Source organism: Notolepis coatsorum, assembly GCF_963971535.1.
Source record: "Notolepis coatsorum genome assembly, chromosome: 6".
NCBI lineage: Eukaryota > Metazoa > Chordata > Actinopteri > Aulopiformes > Paralepididae > Notolepis > Notolepis coatsorum.
In genome coordinates, this window is record NC_140170.1 from 175,909,989 (window position 1) to 175,930,604 (window position 20,616).

The 20,616-nt window shown below is 43.6% G+C and overlaps 1 protein-coding gene across 3 annotated transcripts in view; it reads right to left on the reverse strand.

Annotated features, from left to right (window-relative positions):
* The window catches only part of kctd6a (potassium channel tetramerization domain containing 6a), a 69,306-nt gene that overhangs the window by 15,223 nt on the left and 33,467 nt on the right, over positions 1–20,616 (reverse strand). The window lies entirely within an intron of this gene.

Here is a 20,616-nt window from a genome sequence, read left to right on the forward strand (position 1 = left end):
CCCCCTCTATGGTTGTAGCCACTGCCCACACTCAACCATTATTGATTGCAGTACGCAAGCACATGCGTGGAATTGAAGTTTAACAGTGAGTTAGCATTGGGTTAGCATTTGAAAACATCCATTACTGCAGCTGAGAGCATCATGTCTGCTCATCAGTAGACAGTGATTGACATCAACAGATGGGAAGGCATTACTTTCATGAGCATCTAATTGTCTACACATTTCATACAATCCAACGTTATGCTGCAGTGTTCACAGTCTATGCTTATGCTTATTGTGACATGGCCTACCCCCCCCCCCCCCTCTTTAGATTTACATTGCTCTCACAAATGACTGTTATTAAACAGAAACATGGAACATTGCAGATCCACAGAGGTATTCCATCACTATCTATTACCATTATTATAATGAAATGCTCCAAGTGGTTGGAGCACAGAAACTAAAGGCAGATCTTCCCACGAGGGACCTGCAGTCATTAGACCCTGTGGAGTACGGTCCAGAGGAGGGTCCTGCAGTCATTAGACCCTGTGCAGAACGGTCCAGAGGAGGGTCCTGCAGTCATTAGACCCTGTGCAGTACGGTCCAGAGGTCCTGCAGTCATTAGACCCTGTGCAGTACGGTCCAGAAGAGGGTCCTGCAGTCATTAGACCCTGTGCAGTACGGTCCAGAGGTCCTGCAGTCATTAGACCCTGTGCAGTACGGACCAGAGGTCCTGCAGTCATTAGACCCTGTGCAGTACGGTCCAGAGGTCCTGCAGTCATTAGACCCTGTGCAGTACGGTCCAGAGGTCCTGCAGTCATTAGACCCTGTGCAGTACGGTCCAGAGGTCCTGCAGTCATTAGCATAGATGTGATGCAAGATGTCCGTTTTTTAACAAGGGCCTTGTAGATAAACAAATACACGTCATGTCTCTCAGACAGAGAAGACCACACAACTTTTTCATACAGGATGCAATGATAACTGCTATAAACTAGTATAAAGAGCAGAATAATAATACTTATATTTAGGGCTGTCAAAATGAATGCTTTAACTTTGGAGATGAATTTAAATGATTTAAAGCATTAAAATAAATTAATCTAGATTAATCTATGGAGTGAAAAATCTTCATTCTTAGCGCCACGGATATAAGAGGTCTAGCCGAGTCAATGTTGATGGTTTTGGTGAACATTTGTATTTCACAGGAGAGAAACTGTATTCAAAGAAAGCTATTAAAATAGTCTTTGAATCTAAATATACTTTCTTTGTGTTGATTTTATATTAATTCCATGATTTTACTCAAGTAAATATCTGTTACTTCGGTCTTAAGTAGAAAAATGCTATTTTTAATCTAGATTAATCTAGATTAATTACAGAAAATTGTGAGATTAATTAGTTAAACAATTTTAATCTATTGACAGCACTATATATATTATTAGTGTGTGTGTATATATATATATATATCAATATTATATTTATATTATATATAGTTATGTATGCATGCTGTAAAAAATACCATTATAAATTGATGAGTTGTTACTTGATTTACTTGATTGATGAGGTTGTTGCTGTAAAGATCAGCTCTAAATGCGATTCTAAAAGAGCAGCGAGGCAGACTGGTGCATGGGAGAAATGCGCTGCTGGTGTGAACAACCAGGCTACTGCTCTCACGAGAATTTACCGCAGCGCTTTGGGTCCTGTGTGGTCCCGGCGTAAGACATGTGTCCAACAGATAAGACCTGATGAAAGGGGACGAGGAAGACCACAAGGCTGCTGCGCAGATGTCCTCCACTGAGATCCCCCTGAGAAGGACAGGTGGTAGGAGAACTCTGTCCTACTTGGGTGTAGCAGAGGGCAATGCCCTGGCACAGCCAATGTCACAGACGTTGTTTATGCCCCTTTTCCACTGCATGGTACCTACTCGACTCTACTCTACTCTGCCTTTTCGGTTTTCCATTGCCAAAATACCTGGCACCAGGTACTTTTTTGGCAACTTTTTTAGTCCCTGCTCTGTCGAGGTTCCAAGCCGGTAGAAGTGGTACCAGAAAGTGACGTGAAACACTGCAGACCACTGATTGGTCAGAAGAGAGAAGCGTCACACGTTGGAGCGTCTGCACAAAAACAGAAAGCCGCCATCTTTAATGCCTCGCGTAGGATTTCATTATGTTTGCAGCAGGAACAAGTGCAATAAACAAAAAAGGATACATTCACTGTGTATTCTGCCTCATTTATTGATGAAACAAAATCAACATCAACACAATTTACCACCAAGCGGAGAGTTTACTCTCACAAAAAGATCGCTGATTTGTTAGCTTATGTGATTACGCTTTACCGTTAGCATTTGGCTAACATACATAGCGTGATCAATATAACTCGCTATTGGTTGTTTGTACTAGTAACGTTAATGCTAGTAGAATAGACACAACGTGAGGTAATCATCATCATCCATTTTAAACCGGTTATTACCTAATGCTAACGTTAACGTTAGTAGAATAGACACGAGAGGTAGCGTTAACGTTAGCAGAATAGACACGAGAGGTAGCGTTAACGTTATCAGAATAGACACAAGGTAGAGTTAACGTTAGCAGAATAGACACGAGAGGTAGCGTTAACGTTAGCGGAATAGACACACCGAGAGTCTGGTTAATGTTGTTATTGATTGATTGATTGAAAACTGTGTTTACTCTGGCTTGCTCCAAGCCCCCACGGACATAGCTATGCTCACGGAGCTCGCTGTACGCCAGCGGCCCCGCCGGAGACAAACGGAGTACTACCTGCAGTGGAAAAGGAACGAAGTACCAGGTATCTAAAGCGAGTAGAGTAGAGTAGGGTAGAGTCGAGTAGGTACTATGCAATGGAAAAGAAGCATTAAGACAGAGCCAACAGCTGTTGGGTGGATCTGAAGTCGGCCGTGCTTTTCACATAGATAAGTGAGAGTGTGGATAGGACATAACAGATGCATACTCCTTTCCCTCATCAGAGTGGGAAGGAAGATATAACACCTCATGAACAATATCTCTGGAGTGGAAGGAGCTCTTAATGCTCTTGAGGGTTAGGCCTCAGAATAGCACTGCTACCATCTCCATACCGGGTCCCATTGTGGAGTCAAAACGCACCTTGTAAAAAGCGCTTAACTCAAAGGAAGGAGAGGAACAGAGGCTTTTGTATCACAAAAAAACCCAATTTATGTAACTCACACTGTAAAAACATACAACAAAGAGCTGACAATGACAAAATAGGTGATAATTCTGTATGTGATCACAGCGGAACGTTAAATCAAAAACTAAATACGTTTCAACTATAAAAGCTCTCTCTCTCACACACACAGAGGGAGAGGGGGAGAGAGAATAAATGAATGTTGATGTTGCCTTCATATTTGGACCAATATCTTCCTGCAATTTACCCTCCCCCACCACACACACGAGCAGCGCAAGCAGTGCGAGCATCACGTATCTGTCTGACTTGCGGAGTGGACTGGAGTAGATAAAGAAACAATAGGAAATATAGAAATAGATTTAGAGAAAACTAATTTCAATAATCTATGCCTTTATTCTATGCCTTATCTATGCACACTGCCAGCCAGCCTTTATGCGACGAAGAGATACACTTTCAATTTTGACGGAGAGAAGATAATCTACCTATTCAAATACTATTTATAAGATATTTAATGTTTGTCAGCATATTTTCAAACCGCCAACAAAGTACTGGGTCCATGTTCGTTGTCTCTTCGGAATGGATTTGGTGCCAGCTGTCATTTCTGCCCATCTCCGTCATCGAAACTTGAGACCAAAAGTACTTAGCCACTCCCCTCCGACAAAACTGTAGTTCTTTCACACAGCGTGGGAAATAATACAGCCAGACTAACTGACAATAATTAACATATTTACAAGTCGTATTAACCCCTTAAGCCTGAGCAGTACCGGACTGACAATAATTTCACGCAATAGATCAATACAGTCTGTATTAATTAATGTAGCATTTTTTCCCTCAAATGTAGCCAAGAGTAAAGACCCTAACCCTATCAAAACAGCAGTCAAAGTGTATATTTTCAGCACTGTTTGTTTACCAATGATTTTAAGTGTTATATGAATACATATGAGTTTATAGAAATCTCAGTGCATTGAGTCGCAAACCGGCAGATATTGACGCAAGGAAATGGCGCAGCCAAAAGTGAGTGTAGTCTTATGAGAGAGGAGACCCAGGGCTTTCGATGGGCTTTCGAATTACATAAAACTACACTACCCAGCTCACACCAGCCCCTGTCAAACTTGGAGCCGTCTGACGTGAAATCTTTTTTCAACATTATTTTCTGGATCATATCTCACGGGTCGAACAAACCTGAACATTATTGCAATAAAATAGAACGTAGTTCGTTTTTTTTACCTTTCTATGAACGTCTGAAAAAAAACATGGCTCAATCAGATGAAAAATGGCAGAGCTATTTACATTAAAGTAACAAAAAAGTAACTGTACTTACAGTAGATTTCATTCACGTTTTTTGCTGCCCTGTCAGGGGCGCCTGGTGGTACTACTAAATCCAGATTGAACTCTGCCATTGGAAACATTTATTTGGCCGATCCATAGATGTGTGACTTGGCCATAATAAGGTAATTTATAGGCCTGATATTCTATATTCTATATTCATATTTCAAATTGCATGTGTCTGGATGGCAAAATTCAGTACTGTATCTACAAAGAAAACTGTAAATCATCTGCCCTTTATTCATTTGCTTAGATTTTTAGTACACTTGATCTCAAGAAGGTGCTGAATGTACTCAGAATTGTTCATGTCTGGTCAATGTTAGCATGGTGTTATTCACCGTCAAAGATGAAAAAAAATTATAATAATAATTTATATTCTCCTTTGGTTCATTACAATTTACTCAAGCATAGTAACAGAATTTCGACGTATTTCTGAATTACACAAAATGTTGCCATTTTCTGAGGAACCGTGAGCTCCTTAACCTCTTAACATTCGGCCTACCGTATACCAATGTTCCCCCTAAGGTGCGCCCGTGCACACATGGCAAAACGCTCCCGCGCACATCTGAAATCTGTTGCGCACAGAAACGTTTGTGTAAAATATGCATGTAGTTAAATTGACTGGCGCATTGACGTTACGTTACCAAGAGAAACCTCGCTTTCAGTGCTTTGTGGGCGGCGCTACTGCGCGCTCACACAGACACACACAACAGAGCAGGAAGCACAGATCCGACCAGCATCGCTGGCTCCTCACAATGCAAACGCGAAAATGTACATTACAGATGAACTGCAGAGAAAATTTCCAATTTATCGTCCCGGGCGAGACTAATTGGAAGCGGAGTGCAATGAGTGCAAAGCTTGACCATATGTTTCTGTGTCTAATAAAGGTGCTGGCGACCTCAAAGCCCACATGGACACAGAAAAACATTACAAACAAAGCAGTGCGAGGCGAGAGTTTGATGGCAAAGTTGACCGAATTGATTGAAGAATGCAGCTATACAGAGAGAGAAAGAAAATAATTGAAAACTATTTTGATGCCTCAAAATGATGTTTTGGTTTGATAAGATGCTTATGATACAATCATTCTAAGGATTATGTGTGTAATAAATTAGTTTAGTACACTAATTGCAACAAATCTGAAACTGCATAGTGCACTTTTAAATTAGTATCTTTGTGAGATTACTGTTTTATAATATACATTACATTGAAAAGATACAAAGATATATTTTTTAATGCTGGATTTTCTAATACAGAAGAGGTATTATTTAGAACATTACTTCATATTTTTCTTGTTATTTATTTTGTCCAGTAAGACTTGAAAATATATATTATTTTGTCATAGGTTGATTGTTATTTTCTTGAGATTTGTCAGATAGATTACTTTAGGCATAATACAGCATGTTGAGTAACTTTGGTTATAGAGAAATATTATTTTGTATTATAAAATTATATAAACAATAATTTTATATCAATACAGAGGAGGCATACTTTAAATATATTATAATGATAAGGCATCTTTGAGTAAACTTTGAGTATCATTAAGTATCTTGAGGCTGAAGGCAGAGTGTCCTCTTTAAAAGAAATCACAATATGGTCACCCTTGAAGTCGCATGATAATTCACTTAATAAAATAATGACGAGTCAGCCTCCTAAAAAGACAAAAGTTAGTGACACGACTCACACCAAAGTAAGGACTTTGCTCTGTATCGTCAATCAGTGGTCAAATAAATATTTAATTAAGGAATATAATATGCATTTTTGTATTATTTCTCTGTGTATCAGCAAAATGTATATATTTTTATGTTAGACATTGAGGGAAATTAAGATTCTCAGATTTTTTACAAACCGCCACTTATCAACCAACCGGTTAATCTGCAGGTGATGTATGTTGCTCAGTTGCTGATATCTGCTCAGGAGGTTTGAGTGTTTGCTCAGACCGAAAAAAAATTAGAGGGAACATTGCCGTATACGGTACGTCACACCCGTGCGTCGGCTCCAGGCTGCATCTTTTGCCGTGCAACCAATATATTGTTGGAAAGTTTAATTTGCCACCTTTCGATTGTCACCACACTCAACCTATTGCGTGCTTCGGGGTCTCGAGTTACCGGCGAGCATCATTTGACAAGCCGCTCCGACGGACGAGTGACCACGTCCGGTTGTAAACTGTCCTGAACTGACCAGTCACTGCTGATGGCGAAAATGATTGACCACCATTGTAGCCAAGGAGTGTCTACTCCGAAAGCGATCCCAGACAAGCACTGATTGCAAAGAGAAGGGGGCAGAAGACCAAGAAGTTCTTTGTTTTGACTCGTGTGTCTGAATGAATGGAAGCCGACGGCCATTTTGGATAATCGATAATACACACATTACAAAAACCTTTGTAAAACACAAATTTTACGTGCGATTTTTATAAACTTTGTATCGGTATGACTTAAGGCTATGGAACAGTTATGTTTTACAGCTCCTACCTCTCAGCTGGAACCCAAAAACAGGCATCTGGCAACAAGTCAACACAAAAGTAAGGAGCAAATATTTTATTTCAGTGTGTTCAAACCTCTGTTTCTCTATTAAATTAGCACTCAAACTTCAGAATGTTAGGGCGGCTGGGTGGCGCAGCGGACATTGCGCTCGTCACCAACGCAAGAGACACCGCCGGCCGTCATACTGACTCAATTGGCAGAGCCAGCGGGAGGGGAGTCGAAGGGTGGGAGTCAGCTCGTTGTAAACAGCGACTCCTACAGGTCGGTCAGGGCGCCTGCACAGCAAAGACAGGAAAATGGCGGGGGCAGTGTGAGCCTCCTACACGTTACTCCTCGCCAATGAGAGTCCGTGCTGGCAGGTGAAAAGATGTGACTGGCTGCCTCCACATGTATCGGAGGGGACATGTGATGGGCTTCTATCCTCCCTACGACCGGCGAGCAACGATCAGGGGAGGGAAGGGAGAATTGGCACGAGAGAAAATTGGGATGGGAGAAAAATCACAGAAAAAGGGGGAGAAGGGCGGCTAAGTGACAGTGGGCAAGGCGCTTGCCACTAACGCAGGAGATGCTGGGTTCAAGCCCAGCTCTCTGCGTTGCTACCGGCTTGGCTGGTCGTTCATACTAACATAATTGGCAGTGTTAGGGGTGGGAAAGCCGGTGGGTGGGGATTAGACGTTGTGGACAGCGACTCCTACAGGTCGGTTGGTGCGCCTGTACAGCAGAATCAGGAAGCAACGGGGGCAGCGTGAGCCTCCCACGCGTTACTCCTCGCCACTGAGAGATCGCGCTGTGCAGGTGAAAAGATGCGACAGCTGCCTCCTCGTGTACCGGAGGGGACACGTGATGCAAGGCTTGGTCCTCACTGCAGCCGACCAGTGGGAGGCATAGTCTAGCAACGTTCAAGACAGGGGAGGGAAGAATTGAAGGGAGGATTGGCGAGGCGAAATTGGATGGGAGAAAAATAAGGAGAAAAAGTGGATCAAAAAATAAATAAAAATGGGGAGAAAAAGTAGGTAAAAAAAACTTCTGAATGTTACCTTTCAAAAGAGACCAGACTCATGTATGTGCTATAAGTAAAGTAAAGTATAATAAATCACAAATAACTTTGGGTATGCAATCGTCAGGCGTTTTATGCAAAATGTGGGGTATGCTTAAGGGGTTAACAAGGCAGGTTAGACGGCGTCGATTCACATAATGGGAATAATATTTGTCTACCATTATACATTGCCTTGTACTTTTCTGAGCTGCTGTAGCGGTCTATATTTCTGGTTGATTCGCTCAGGCGTGAGGAACACTTTCATCCACCAACATCACGCTTCATAACCAGCAACATTGTGCTCATCACAACTACAGTAGTCTCTGACGTGTGTCAACATCTGTTTGCATTTTCATAAGAAGTTAGGCCAGTTGTTTCTCAGAATAACATGAGGACAGGCACTGGATCGTTCCATCATGTACCCCATGATGATCTCACATAATTGCTACATCCACATGCATTTATTCCATATTGTTTTGAAGACACATGAGGGTAGGCACTGTCCTCATCTGCACCCCTCCTCATCTTAATCTTTTAACATAAGTGGGTGATTTGAATGCAAAGTGGTAATCACTGTGTCTGTGTGGGAGGAGGGGGGGGTTCTGGTGTCAGCTGTGTCTGTGTGGGAGGAGGGGGGGGGGGGTTCACTGTGTCTGTGTGGGAGGAGGGGGGGGTTCTGGTGTCAGCTGTGTCTGTGTGGGAGGAGGGGGGGGGGTTCACTGTGTCTGTGTGGGAGGAGGGGGGGGGGGGTTCTGGTGTCGGCTGTAGAGGTGAAGTCTGGAGAGACTCGCTGAAGCAGCAGTCGTGGAGGTTAATTGACGCAGGTGTTGCTGGTCAGGTTAATTAACCTCTCTCCTTTCAATGTAGCCGTCGTAGGTGCTGCCCCCTGGGTTCGGACTTTGGTAGTAATAATAACTGACCTGGGTAATAATAACTCACCTTGGTAGTAATGATAACACACCTTGTAGTAATAACTCCCCTTGGTAATAATAACTCACCTTGGTAGTAATGATAACACACCTTGTAGTAATAACTCACCTTGGTAGTAATGATAACACACCTTGTAGTAATAACTCCCCTTGGTAATAATAACTCACCTTGGTAATAATAACTGACCTTGGTAGTCATAATAACTGATCTTGGTAGTAATAATAACTGACCTTGGTAATAATAACTCACCTTGGTAATAATAACTCACCTTGGTAGTCATAATAACTGATCTTGGTAGTAATAATAACTGACCTTGGTAATAATAACTCACCTTGGTAATAATAACTCACCTTGGTAGTCATAATAACTGATCTTGGTAGTAATAATAACTCACCTTGGTAGTAATGATAACACACCTTGTAGTAATAACTCACCTTGGTAGTAATAATAACACACCTTGTAGTAATAACTCACCTTGGTAATAATAACTCACCTTGGTAATAATAACTCACCTTGGTAATAATAACTGACCTTGGTAATAATAACTCACCTTGGTAGTAATAATAACACACCTTGGTAATAGTAACTCACCTTGGTAACAATAACTCAGCTTGGTAGTAATAATAACTGACCTTGGTAGTAATAGTAACTCACCATGGTAATAGTAACTGACCTTGGTAATAATAACTGACCTTGGTAATAATAATAATAATAATAATAATAATAATAATAATAATAATAATAATAATAATAATAATAATAATAATAATAATAATAATAATAATAATAATAAATAATAATAATAATATCTTTATTTGTATAGCACTTTTCATACAGAGGTTGCAGTTCTATTTCATTATGGCTTCCGCTCAGCATCATTCTGCACGCACTTCACTTCGTGCACGAGCACTGAATAAAAATTCCACAATGTACCTTTACATCCCAACATTCGTCTGGCCACACCCCTATCCGCTTACCTTCATAAGCAGGTGTGTGGTCACCTACTCGCCTCCTTCTTCACTTTCACCACAAGGAAGTGCCTTCGGTAGATCCCCACTTGACGAGGTTGTTAGTAGAAGAAAGTTGGAAAACAAAAGAACGGGAAGATACGTTGACATCATATCTTTATTTTCTCTCTCACTATTTCGAGAAAATACGGCGATATTGTCTTCGTCACTGGAATGTCTGGAAGATGATGATCATTCTGACCTTCAACGGCTTTTTCGTATTAGGAGCTCACGACGCTAACATGCTCCCCAACTACAGTCCTCCTTGCTGCGGCTGGATGGGTTTGGCCCTCCGGCCATACAGCTGGACTGTGGGAAGCACCGACTGTTGTGATAAAGCGGTTGCTTCCAGGGTGGGGTACGTACTGTTTTGCTTGCGAGCTCTGGTTGTTGTTGATGCTGTGGGGGTTAGCTGACAATTTTACGAAACGCCGACTCCAGACTGGGGTCCTCTGCTCGGCTTCTTAAACGGCGGTCGGAGGATCTTGGTCCGATGCCCATGATGGTCAATCTAGTGGGCCGCGACTAGGACCTGGTGAACCCAGGATTCTCTGGACGAGCGGATGCTTCTCTGTCCCGTGCAGGCCCCATCTTTCACATAAAAGTGAAAGTACACCCTAACGAGGAAATGTGGGCATAGGATCTTCTTTATCGGGAGTTCCATGCTCAAAGTCGGCTGCAGCCCGAAATGGGAATTGTGCTGGCTCCGCTGTATGTCTGGTATATCACAGTTGAAAACTGTGTTTGACATTCTTTTTCTCTTCCCTCTTAGGATGGGGAGGGACTTGGACAGCGGCCTGTCGGAAGTGTGGCTTGTTATGTCGTTGTGTACAGTTCAGGTGATAGCTGCTTAGCTGGCGTGCTAGTTTGTGGCCTACTGTGTTAGCCAGTCAGCTGTTAGCTGCGGTGCTAGCTCGCTGTGTTTACCAGGCTAGTAAACGTTAGCTTGTTGCTATCAGTCGGACGGCTGTTAGCTTAATGCTACACTGTTGAAACGATACTGTGACTATAACATGCCTTAAAACACTCTGACTACGACGTCATATTTGACAGAGGATGTTAGTCGACCCTACACCCGGTTGCCAGTGCCAGCGAGGACTTCGTCAATATGGAGAACGGCGGCTGGGTGGCGTTGCGGACATACCCTCGTCACCGGCGCAGGAGGTGCTGGGTTCAACTCGGTGTCCCGTTAACCAGTGTTGCTGTTCTTTCGGCCGGCGTTCTGGGTGAAGGTAGGAGTCCCGACCGGACTTTAAACACTTCTTCTTTTCTTCCCTTCTAAATGTTTTGTAATAACGATGTTTCCAAAACATGTGTTGCTGCAATACATTGAGGATACGACGCGTGTTGTGTGTGAATTGTCTTGTCACTGGTATAGCTTCTCTCTGTAGTAAATCGGCATTGTTTTTTACGTGTGTAAAATGAACTGGTTTGGTTGTGATGAGAACATGTGTGTTCATGTAGCGTTGTACTTGTACCGTGGGTGAACTCTAGGGATGGGTACCTTTCACATTTGAACTGATACCGGTACCGGTACCTGTGAATCGATACCGGTACCCAATGGTACCTTTTTTCTGTACTTTAGTCTCAAGAAATTTTATTTACCTACCTCAGTCGTGAAAAAAAAATCCAAACTTCAAATAACTACAATTTCGACAGTTTTCGGCTTGCCATTGCTCCGACTGCTTTGTTGTTGAATCAAGTCAAATCCTAGGTAAGCATATATTGTGCGTGTGAACGTTGACATGAAAAGAAAAAAGTTAAAAAAAATAAAAATAAAAATCGGTATCTCACTTGATTCGATACTCGGTAGTACCGACGTGTTTCGGTTCGGTAACTCAAAAGTACCGAATTCGGTACCCATCCCTAGTGAACTCACAACTAAGAGGGTTATTTAAACCTGTAAAGCTATGCTTAGTGACATGTGATTGAGTAATGAATCTTTTTCTCAGCCTGTGATGACAATGAACAGTATGTTCACACATTAACAGAGGTGCCTGTTCGCCTTGGTCGTATCAAGGGTAAGATGGGAGGGGTGTCCCCCCGGTTCCCTGGGGCTTCCCCCCCTCCTCTCAGACATGTTTGGTTACAATATATTGTGTCACTGTGTTTGTGGGGATACGATGTAACCCTCAGCTTAATTGCTGGGGTTGTGCTTTCTGCTTGAGAAACTATTTTTTCCTAGAGAAAAGGTTGTTGGTCACTTATCATATGTGCTTAGCAAGGCCTGTGGCCAATACATAATCGAGGACTTCTGTCTTCTCTCGTTATGAAAAACGGCGTTCCTCTGTAGCAAGAGTGTACTTTTGCCATTTTTTGTTGTGATGAAGGGTTGTGTGTGTCTTGTGATCTACAACTGGGTTAGGTTTGGCCCACAGAAGCACATGTGTAAGTCTGAACCGGGGCTCTTAAAGGGGCCCTCTCTGTTCTGTGTTTTTTCCTTAGTAAAACTCAGGTAGCAGGTTAGCGCATGAGCTATGTGAGGCTGTTAGATGCTTCATGTAGCAGGCTATGACTGTGTCATGCTCTATTTGTCATTACATCGTATCATGGGTGAGGGGTCGTAAAGGGGTGAACTGGTAATCCTTTCCTCTTCCTTTTTCTGTTGGTCAGGGGTTAAAACCACCTGTCCTTCAAGGTTCCTGTCACGTTGCTGTTCGGCATGTTACAGGGTAAGGGGGGGGGGGGAGGGAGTTTCCTGGTCCCACGCCCTGGAAGATTGGGCGTGTGCACCGCGGAAATTCCCCCACCATAGAGTACGTCACTGAGCGCGTCTCTAGTGGTAAGACTTCCGTGGGTTGTTCAGGTCCATGTTATGGATCTGTTTCAGGGAGTTGTCAGAGCTCCTCCTCACGAAGCTCCTCCTCAGAGAGAAGTGCCTTCTGTGAGTTCGGACTCTCCTTCCCAGTGAGGGAGCCTCCTCAGAGTACAGAGCCTCCTCCTCAGATTGTCAAGATGAGTAGAACTTCAAAAAAGGAGTTCTGCTCTATTGTGTGTATTCGATTCAATTCGATTATTGAGTGTGTATTGGTTCAGTGCCTCCTCCTCGGAGAGTCCTAACTCAATGTTGCAATATATTATTTTCAATCTGTACAGCTCGCGTGGGAAGTCTCTCTGGGGATTTCCGTCTCCTCCCTGTGGCGAGGGTGGCGGGATGTAAAAATGTAAACAATTTTTACCCTCAGCTGCGTCACGTGGGATTCATGTCAGTCTGTGTTTCTTTCTTTTTTAAATAAAAAGAGGAAGGAACATAAAGCACGATGGCTCCGTGTCGTTCTCCCAGATGACTTGGAGGAACAATGTCTGGTGTCTTGCTAGACTATCCATTGATGTGTTTGGGTCTCGACGCGTACATATTGCTGGCTCGGGGTGTTCTGTTAAGAATCACGCCGGGGCTAAGTGCGCCTTGGTTGCTCGTTATTAAAACAGCGTTTTTATAGGGCAACTGGGATAGAGTTTTGTCTCTTCCGAGCGCCAGTTTACTAGGTTGTCTCGATGAATTCTCGTTCATATCTGGGGGATGTTAACGGAATAGATCAGAACATAGGTAGAGGGGTCTCACGCCCTTGGGGTGGGCCACTGAGCGCGGTACAAATGGGACCGTCTGGGTGGCGCCCTCTTTTCATGTTTTAGATCGACACGCATACCTACCCCCTCTTCTGGAGTGGGCATGTCGGTGTGGTTAGGGCACGGGACTGGTTCTGGTCACGCTGGTCCAGGTCAGTTAACCCGTTGTCCGCCGGGGATGCGGATCTGCTGTTCTGGTACCCTGAGGGACTTGTGCTTTTTTCGGGGGGGAAAAATGCCGGGTCGGCCCGGGTGTCACAGGGTTAGGCGTTATGGAGACCCTTTATTGGGTACATGTTGTACTCTGCTCTATCGTAATGGCTTACGGCCATACCAACCTGAACGCGCCCGATCTCGTCCGATCTCGGAAGCTAAGCAGGTTCGGTCCTGGTTAGTACTTGGATGGGAGACCGCCTGGGAATACCAAGTGCAGTGAGCTTAGGGCTGGTTCTCTTTTCGCTCCTCTCTCACGCGTGGCGAAGAGGGGGCTGTTGGGGTGGTCTTTTGGACCTCCTCTGGTAACCCTGTGTGCTTCCCCAGCCACCGGGCCCGGTCCGAAGTAATGTTTCGTCGATCCGTAGGCCTGGAATAACCCTTTTTTGGAAACTGAAACACTTGTGCTGCGGTATAGTCAGTGTATACCCGCAGGTGTGTTTGAGTTTTTTCTTGAGGGGTTATAGGAACAACCACCGTCTGTGTACCGAGAGGGTGGTTGATTCCCTGGTGTGTTGGAGCAGAGTCAACTCCCGGGTTACCCGGTTGAGTGTGCCCCTGCACGTTCATGACGTCTGCCAATCGTGTCAGCCTTCTCTGCCTCGACCCCTCTGGGTGGGTTTTTTTTAATGGAGGCTTTGTCATGGTGCTCAACAACGCCAGCATACGCCCCTTCCGCCGGGGGGGGCTGTTTTTCAGTTGACTCCTTTGGCGCCTGTCTCGTCCGCAGTGCTCCAGGCTCAGGTCTCCAGCCTGCTGCCTGGTTTCCCCGGTGCGCTGCCTGCTTCCGTTGGTTAACCGTTTTTGAGTGCTTTACGGCCATGCTGACTGCCTGTTCTGCAGGGTCAGTGTGCCAGGCGGTGTACTATTGGGGGGTAAGGGCCCGCTCTTGGAGGGGCTCTATCCGAATACGCTGGCGATGTGGGGGGCGGTGTCACTAAGTGACCGCCTGGTGGGGTCTTGATGCCTGGCGCCATTGACCTCTCCGGGCCCCCTTTTTTCCAGGGGATCCAGTCCCTTCAGTGGGTCTGGGTCTTCCTTCATGCTCCGCTGCTACGGCCTTGCCACGGGGTTGGGTTTGCTCTTGACCCCATGATTTTGGGAGCAGTAACGAGGGTTGTTCCTTCCGTTCGTTCCCTGGTGGCATGCGGGTTGTGCGTGTGCGTAGTCGTGGGGTCAAGCCACGGTCTGCTCACCCTGTGCGTTGAGTTGCTTGAGTTCCTCTTCGCACGGTCGGATCCGTCTCCCTCCCGTAAGCCTCCAATAGGGAGGGTATCCTCCATTAGGGAGCGTCGGGGGGCTCGGTCCTCCCCGGTCTGATGGTTGTGGGGGGCCTCAGCGGGGTACATTTGTCGAGCTTTGGCTCCCGCTCAGCTCCTCTTGTGCAGAATGATGCTGAGCGGAAGCCATAATGAAATAGAACGTAAGGTTATGTATATAACAAAGTTCTATGAATTATGGTGACGCTCAGCATCAGGATGCCGCTGCGGCCCTTGATCTCGCCTTGTGGTGAAAGTTTGGGAAGGAGGCGAGTAGGTGACCACACACCTGCTTATGAAGGTAAGCGGATAGGGGTGTGGCCAGACGAATGTTGGGATGTAAAGGTACATTGTGGAATTTTTATTCAGTGCTCGTGCACGAAGTGAAGTGCGTGCAGAATGATGCTGAGCGTCACCATAATTCATAGAACTTGGTTATATACATAACCTTACGTTCAAAGTGCTTCACAACAGTAAAAAATACAGGCATGAGCGAGCATAGCAAGGTATGGTGAATCAGTGTTTCACATTAGGATCTAGCATCCTAATAGGCTGTTTACAGTTTAATTCAGTAATACAAATAATAAAATAGTTTAAAATGATTAAGTTTAAAAATTGTCTAAAAATTATAAAATAGAACGGACATACAACAGCAAAAAAATACAGGCATAAGCGAGCATAAAAATTTAAAATGTAAATAGCAAGGTTACAGTAAAAGGTGTGATAAGATTGTTCAATCAGATGAAAATGGCCCAGTTAGGAGAATCAACCTTGGCTAGGCGGTGATGTTCACGATGTACCTAACTGGAATGTTAAACAACTTTGATAAGATTTAGGTCAAAAGTAATCTTCTCCTCACAACAGAGCATCAAATATTTGCCTGCATTACCCCACAGTGAAATGCCTGAGCAAAGAGATAAGCTGTCTTTTAAAGATGTCTAGCGAGTTAATAATAATAATACATCTATTTTATATAGCGCTTTTCCAGGTGCTCAAAGACGCTTTACATGGGCAGGAGAGACAAACTATGGCAAAACAAAAAACAGAACAAAAATAATACATGACAAAAATAAAATAACACCGACAGAATTAGAGGTCAAAAGCAAGATTGAAAAGGTGAGTTTTGAGGGCTGATTTAAAAGATGTCAGGGTGTGTGCATCACGGATATGGCTGGGGAGGGCATTCCAGAGGGAGGGGGCAGCAGCAGCAAAGGCCCTGTCGCCCCAGGTCCGGAGCCTGGTCGTGGGAGGTGTCAGGAGGTTGGCATCTGCAGACCTAAGGCGACGGGTGGGCGTGTGACGGTGGAGGAGGTCTTCTCTGATGTTTTGGGGTAGTTTGTTCCACAGTTTTGGGGCATAGTTGATAAAGGCTGCATTACCGATCCTCTTTTGACTGCTTCTGGGAGCCTCTAGTAGTCCAGCAGCTGATGATCGCAGTGTTCTTGCTGGTGTGTAATTTATTAGAGTGTTGGCGATGTAGCTAGGTCCCTGTCCATTTAGAGCTTTGTATGTAAGGAGAAGGACCTTAAAGTCAATTCTAAATGTTACAGGAAGCCAGTGTAAAGCAGCTACTGTAAGACTGGACTAATGTGCTCTCTCCTTTTGGTTCTAGTTAGCAGTCGGGCTGCAGAGTTTTGGATTAGCTGAAGCCTCTGTGTGGTTTTCTTAGGGAGACCTGTGAAAAGTGCATTACAGTAGTCTAATTGGCTAGATATGAATGCATGAATTAGCTTCTCAGCATCGTTCTGATTAATAAATGGTCGTACTTTTGCTATATTTCTGAGATGGAAGAACGATGTTTTCGTCACTTTGCTAATATGAGAATTGAAGTTCAGTTCTGAATCTATGATAACCCCGAGACTAGTGACCTCAGATTTGATCCAATGGGTTAGTCCTCCCAGGTTCTTTATTAATGTTTCTTTTTTAGTTTTGGGGCCGATAATTAGAATTTCAGTTTTGTTCTTGTTTAGTTTCAGGAAGTTCTTACTCATCCATTTATTTATTGCCAGTAAGCAGTCTGTAATGGAGCTAATCGCTGTATCATTTGGTTCAGCAGATATGTACAGTTGTGTATCATCCGCATAGCTATGGAAATCTACATTATGTTCTCTGATGATATCACCCAGCGGTAACATGTAAAGGGAGAAGAGTAAAGGACCTAAGCAACTCCCTTGTGCAACTCCATAACTGTTGTCGTATATATCAGACATGTGATCTCCTAGTTTAACATAGAATTTCCTCCCTCTGATGTATGTTTTAAACCAGCCTAGCACATGTTCTGAGAAACCGACATGGTTTTCAAGACGATCGATTAGAATATCGTGATCGATTGTATCAAATGCTGCACTGAGATCTAGCAGGATAAGGATGGAGATCTTATTCTCGTCAGAGTTTAGCCTAAGGTCACTGATTATTTTGGTGAGGGCAGTTTCAGTGCTATGATATTTTCTGAATCCCGACTGAAATTCCTCTAAGATGTTGTTTTCTTCAAGAAAGGAATTTATTTGAACTGAAACTATCTTTTCAAGTACTTTACTAATGAATGGTAGGTTGGATATTGGACGATAATTTTCCATTTCATTACTATCCAAGTTAGGTTTTTTTAGTAATGGCTTTACAACTGCTGTTTTAAAGGCATCTGGAAAAATACCAGTTCTAAGGGAAGTGTTTATGATATCTAGCACAAGGCTTGAAACACTATTAAACACCCGTTTGAAGAAAGCTGTAGGTATAGGGTCAATGTCTGAGGTGGAGGAGTTACATTCTGAGACAGTTTTGCAGAGTACATCTAATGTGATGCATGTGAATCTTCTCATGGTTACATTGCGTGGTTTGCTGCAATCAGCTTTATTTCCATCATGAGTAATGCTGGCCCTGATCAAGGTTATTTTGTTGTTAAAGAATATTGCAAGTTCTTCACACTTAACCGTTGATGACTGAGGAGGTGTAGGGGCAGTGTTGAGTAGTACATTAATAGTGGAAAAAAGGATTCTGGAGTTTCCAGCATTTTCTGTAATGATTTTAGAGAAGTAGTCTTTCCTTGCTAAGCGGATGGTTTTATTATAAGCAGTTAAAGCATCTTTGTATATATCACAGCATATGGTGGTTTTTGTTTTTCTCCATTTTCGCTCCGCTGCACGACATTTCCTTTTTTCTTTGTTGACCGTATTATAGTTCAACCAGGGCGAGGCTCTGGTTTTCTTCTTTTTCGTTTTTAGTGGGGCGACAGAATTTAATATAGATGACAGTGCATCATTGAGATTTTCTACCATTTCATTTAGAGAGCTGTCATGATTGTGTGGTTCATATAGTCTGATAAGATCAATGAACTTTGATTCAGCCTTGTCGTTTAGGAGCCTCTTTTGAACTATGATTTCTTTTTTTGTTTTAGTAAGGGTTATTTGAGTATCAAAAAATATACAGTGATGGTCGGAGAGAGGTAATTCAGTTATTGAGATATTTTTTATGCTTAGCCCAGTTGTTGTTATAACTAAGTCTAATGTATTCCCAAGCCTGTGAGTTGCATCTGTTATATGCTGTGTTAGGTCAAAGCTATCGAGTAGATTTTTTTGTTCTATAGTTTTGGAGTTTGTTTTCTTATTAAAATGGATGTTCAAGTCTCCATTTAGGATCACCTTATCATATCCGGTAACACATAGTGAGATCAGTTCAGAGAGCTCCTGTATAAATATTGGTGAGTGTCTAGGCGGGCGGTATATTGTGACGATAATCGTTGATTCTGTTTTGAGCTCAATGGCAAGATATTCCATCGACATGAACTCGCCTAGTTCTGTGATTCTAAACAAGAGTTTTGAGGAGAAAATTGCTGCAACTCCTCCCCCCCTTCTATTTTTTCTGGGTATTTGAAGAAAATTATAGTCTGGTGGACAAGCTTCTATCATTATTGATGTAGCTGTGTCATTATTTAGCCATGTCTATACTAGGCAGATGCAATCTAAGTTATTTTCTTTAATCAGATCATTTACTAAAAATGTTTTATTATTCAGTGATCTGACATTTAGGAGGGCTAATTTTATTTGTTGGACTTCGTTAGAGGAGGTCTGCTTTGGCTTGACCTTGATGGCCCTGAGGTTAATAGCAGGTAAACGCATTGATGGCATATCGTTTTGACCATGCCATTGGCTGGTTATGATTACCGGTATGTTTTGAGAGATGGCATGGCAGTTGTACTATACTGTACTGCACTCTAGTGCTTTTGGGGACATTTGATCAGACGAGATGGCCTTGTGTGATATGGGGGGGGGGGGGGGGGGGGGACGCCTTGTGCTGCTGCTGCACCTCGTGGCGAGATTGTGTCCTTCGTGATTATCTCTCGTGCTGGTATGAGTTTGATATCCTTGGAGGCCATTAAGGCATGATGCATGTTTGCTGCTAGAAGCCTCGAACCTAAGCGATTTGGGAAGAAGCCATTTCTTTGAAAGCGTTCTGGGTTATTCCAGAAAACATTGAAATTGTCAATGAATTTCAGGCCGTGTATAAGACAGGCAGACCCTAACCATGAATTAAAAATTAGGAGTCGACTAAAGGCTTCTTGTCCTCTGCGAAAGCATGCAATTGGTCCACTGATGGACACATCAGTGTCTATGTACACAGACTGATGTTTGTCTAGTGCGTTCATTAAACGTGTGAAATCCTCTTTCAATGTCTCTGTGCCCGTCTTCTTTCGCAAGATGTCAAACGATCCAGAGTGAATGACAATTTTTTTTATGGTCGGTCTGATGAGTGTTGGAAGTATTTCAGCCAGCTCTTTCACAGATGTGTTGTCTAGACATATATTTTCTGTGTTTGCCATCTCCACATACCTTGTTGTGGAATCTCCAATCAGTATGCAGTCTGTTTTCTGTGTGAGGTTGGCATTTTTCTTTTCAACAGTTTTGGGGCTGTTTGTTTTTGTAGTCTGCCGGTTCTTACCACAGTCCTGTGGCCTTGGTGAAGCCTCGCTAGCTGTACCACTAGCCTTCTCAATAGCCGGCATGTTAACGTTGGTCTCGTACCTTCGGCGTCGGCTACCGCAACGTTCTCCTCTGCGCATGGTAGTCTCTTCGCTGTTAGCCGTTAGCTCAGTCTGGGTCGTGTTTGCTAGCCGTGTCGCTCGTGGCTCTGTTTTCCTCGTTGTCTCGTCGTTAGCGTGTGCTCCGTTATTCCTGCTATTAGCGTCGTTAGCGTGAGCTCCGTTCCGCTCGCTGTTTGCTTCGCTAGCGTCGTTAGCCACGCTTCTAAGTTTCTTTGCTTTGGGTGTTGATATGCGTGTTTCCGAGAGTAGGTTGAAACTATTTCCTGGCGGTACCGGGGGTGAGGTAATAGTCGTGTTCCTGGTTCGTTTATTTCTCCTTTTATCCTTGACGGTGGTCCACTGCTTTGGTCTAGCTCCTTGCTTGTGCCAGGGACCGTCTTTTGGGTGGTGCTGTTCTGTAGCTAGCCTAGGCCAGGTCTCAATCATGGTATCGTTGGCTATATTTGTAGTAGCTTCAAAAATAGAGTCAATGAGTCGCTCATCCTGTTGGATTTGGTGCAGGATAGAAACTCGAGCCTCCAGCTCTACAATCCTCTTACTCATCCTCAGGCAGCTAGTACATTCTGTGGGAGAGCCGAGTCCCGGCATCTTCCCTTATTTATTGTCTTTTCAGGTTAGGCTAAACTGAAGC